The sequence below is a fragment of the Octodon degus genome, unplaced genomic scaffold, assembly GCF_000260255.1.
Source record: "Octodon degus isolate 3935 unplaced genomic scaffold, OctDeg1.0 scaffold00104, whole genome shotgun sequence".
Lineage (NCBI taxonomy): Eukaryota > Metazoa > Chordata > Mammalia > Rodentia > Octodontidae > Octodon > Octodon degus.
Genome location: NW_004524680.1, coordinates 4,558,347 through 4,562,244, shown reverse-complemented (window position 1 = coordinate 4,562,244; position 3,898 = coordinate 4,558,347). Strand labels below are relative to the sequence as shown.

The 3,898-nt window shown below is 48.4% G+C and overlaps 1 pseudogene; it reads right to left on the bottom strand.

Annotated features, from left to right (window-relative positions):
• Positions 1–201: 201 nt before the first annotated feature.
• Positions 202–1,513, bottom strand: LOC101587348 (annotated as a pseudogene).
• Positions 1,514–3,898: the final 2,385 nt, after the last annotated feature.

Genomic DNA, 3,898 nt, shown 5'->3' with positions numbered 1-3,898 from the left:
GGATGTGCTGGCTGCTTCTTGTGCTGTGGATGACCGCTGAGAAGATAACAATGTGCAATGTATTAATTATTGCAAATGTCCTATTAATCAGCTTGGAAAGTATCTCATTGATCTTTGTTTCTCAATAAAATAAAATAAATGAATAAAGTCCATCTGTAGGAGAATATCTTCATATAATTGAAGGATTCTTAATCCTATCCTAAATAAAAATTCCTTCCCATCTCTGCAAAATACATCCCAAACTTGACAGGCCAAATCCAGTGGTAGCGATTTGCTATACAGTGTGAAGATCCAATCTATCAGGTATGTATCTGGTGTAAGACTGTAAGCCTTGAAATGAAGAAATAGTTTGGAGAGATTTTCTTCAAAAAATACTTCAAATGTTGCAAAATATTTCAATATCATGCTGTGATCCACACAAAAAAAGGTCAGCTGGCATGGCTTATTCAGGAGATTGGCAAATGGAATGAAGGCATCTGCTTCTTCTAAGTTGAGAATGAGCATGGCTGCAATGAAGGGCATCCCCTGGACCTTCCGCATCATTCTCTCAACTTGTTTCACTGAAGCTTTTCCATCGTTCTTTTGCTCTTGAAAGGAAGATCTCATAAAATTCCGGAGTGATAGTTAGCTCATTTCCTACAGCAAGGCTCCAAACTTTCCCACAGACGCTAGGGGACAAGCCCGGCCACCATAGTTCTTGAACTCTTCTTGTACTACGCATTACTTCCCAACTGGGCAGTATTTCATTGATCCAAATTACCATTGCATTTTGCAATATTTTCTTTCTGTTTAAATCGCTCTCTCATTATTCTTTTTCTTTTATGTGCTTCTTTAATTTCTCGCTTTTTAGCCTCAGCCGCCATCTCATCATATTCTTGTCTGCGACGTAAAGCTTCTTCCACAGATTTAGCAGGAAGATTTTGATGATCGATCCTCAAGAATCAGGGCAGGGGTAGAAAGTGGCTCAAATTCAAAATTTTTACGTGTTGAGGACTGAGTTGATGATTTACAAGTTCTCCCTATTCGTGCTTCATACTCCTGCTGAATGATTTTGGGAGCTTTCTGAAGATTCTCTCTGGGAGAAACTTTACCAAGTGATTTCCAACCAGGGGCACTATGAACAACTGATTTAAGCTCCTTTGTCCTTGGAAAAAGGTTTCTGGGGAAGAATTCAGCAAAGCCGCTGCTCTGGCGAGCCCGGGCAGAGGGCCCATTGAGGCCCTGCGGAGGTCCGGTGGTCTATGTTCGAGCACACGAACGGGAGGGCCTGGCCCAGCTCCGCGACCCGGGTCGTCCTCCTGCCTGAGGCGGCAGCAGGGGTCGCGGCATCTGCCTCATCCTCGTCCTCCGGCTCCGCCTCGGCCCCACCGGCGGCTCCACAGCCCCGACCTCTCCTCCAAGGCCACCACGGCCGGCTCATCTTCCCGACCTGGCGCCCAGGCTCAAGCGCCGGCACCGGGAGCAACTTGGCGTTTCTCTGCAAGCAGGGTCCGGCATCCTCCGGACCCACCATGGGAGGCAGGTGGCCCGGTGGCCTCAGCGCCGCATGCTCCCCAAGAGAACAGCGGTGGGCGCGGGTCCGCGGCCACGGCCACTGCGACCTTCCCAGGCCCACCCCTCCCACCCCGGAGACAGACGCCAGAGCGGTTTTCTTCTATAAAAGTGCCTGGAAGAGACAGATCCCCAGGGACAACCCGATCGGGCCCCCCTCCTGTCCCCTCTCTCGGACAGGAGCTTTCTTTCCTTCAATAAATATATTCTGCTCATAACCTCCGTTTGTTCCTAAAATTCATTCTTCGCTTTTAGAGAACACGAACTTGTCCCAGGTACCTTTTAGGTTGGGAGATCAGTTTTTCTCCCTGTGTCATTTGGAGGTTTCCCTGTAGCACTGGGATCTAACTCCAGAAGGAGAGGTGGACAACCAGAGCCCAGTAATGGGTACTTGGCAAGTCGTTTCGAGAAGGAGACTACCCGATAATATTTTGGCAGAGCCAGCCAGGAGAATCAAAAACAGCCAGGAGACTCCAACAGCAACCAACCCTGCAGGGAGCAGAGAGGTGAGTAGGGGGTGCTCTGGGCACCCCACACTTATGTTTTCCATTTCTGAGGTATGAGGCGTCCCACATGACACGGCGAGCATGGGTCTGACATGTTTCGGGATGAGGCCAGGGCAAGCCATCCTGAAACATGGGGACCTCCCCTGGGCTCACAGATGGAGCAAGTAGAGTCAGCGGAGCACATGTCAGGCTCAGTCCCTGCAACTCCCTAGGATGCGGTTGGGCCATACTCCATGAGCCTCCGTGCCGCACTGCTCTACAAGGTTCACTGTGGAGAATGTTTGCTTCCAGATAGGCAGGGCTTTTGCTTCAGCCTTTTGAAGATACAGGGGTGGCACACAGTGCCAGCCGTCCATCACGCCAGTCCTCTTCTTCCCAAGTGCATGAGGTGGCTGTGGTGTGGTCCACCTCAGAGTTCTCACAGCCTGGCCTGGGTTGAGCAGTGGAGCTGGCGTGAGAACCCTGTGTATCCACACATGAGCCTCTTCCCTTCCTGCAGCATGACCCGGCCATATTGGGGACCACATGTGTGAAGTCAGTGAAGGAAGCAATGTCCCTCCTTCTGTCATCATCCAAATTGGGTGGCTGTCTTGTGAAGTCCAAGAATGAAATTGTGGATGAGGAGACAGTGAAGGGGAGTGTTGATTGGAAGTGTGAGAAAGCTCTCAGCAAGGAGGGTTCCCTAAACAAGGTGTGAGGGTAGCCTTGCTTCTAGGTCTTTTATGGATAAGCAGAGCATTTGAATGTGCTCCTTGTCCAGCGGTTACTTATCACAGGGCCCAATAGGTTTAAAATAAGCAATTAAGGGGCAGGTTTGTCAATACACAGTTTAAATGATAAACCAATTATGCCGCATCTTTCAATTCCTGGAAACCCATCCTCCAGGCCTGATGTGGGAAGGGATGATTAACGCATTCCTTTTTGACTGAGAATTTGTTCCCTAAGGCTAGATTCCTAACTGCCTATTCTTGTCTGAACTCTATCAGTTTTCCCGTTTGCTTTTACATTTTGGGGGTTAACTATCTATATACACGCTCCTTTCTTTGTAAGGCTACAATCCTGACTGCACTGGAGCCTCTGTCCCTTGCTACCTGTCTACTCGTAAGCCAAACCGCCAAACTCCTTCTTACAGGCACTTAGCATCACCTCTGGGCACTGTGGCAGCGACAGTGTGAGCTCCCAGGTGGTCCCATGCACTGGCTTCCAGGGCAGTTCCTGCAAATCCATCCTTCAGTCTCTACTCCGCACCCTTCCTATGTGAACCCTAGGTGATTCCAGATACTCTGAAGATCTTCAACACTTAAAGTCCATGTCTCCACTGAGAATCGCTTTCATCCAGGAAACAGAAAACAACCAATGCTGTTGAGCTAGCATAGAAAACACAGATGGGTAAAAGGAGAACAAGGCAAATTCGATTTTTAAAATTGTACTTTTAAGAAAAGCTGGAGCTTCAGGACACAAAATTTTCTCTCCTTGGAAACTACTAAAAAATTCTGAAGGGTCTAAAAAGAACTGGGCTCTGGACCAATGCTGTTCACCTATAAATTACGCTTGCTTTCACAGATCTCCACCCTCCAGGAAGCAGGCAGCAGGTCTCAGCTTCAAACAGATGCAAATGGTTTGCGCTCTGCCACAGCCCACCAGGTGGATACCATGAAGCATCCACATCCTAGGCCACTCGTCCTGAGGACATCTCCAACCCCATGAATATTCTCAGCAGCAAATCATAATTCACTTCTCTCCTGAGCGTCTGTACTGTTTCGTTGACTGCATTCTTTAAAACTGTCTCCTAAGTCCTTGTATGCCTCTTATTTACTAGTCCTGAAAATCCTTTTTTTTTT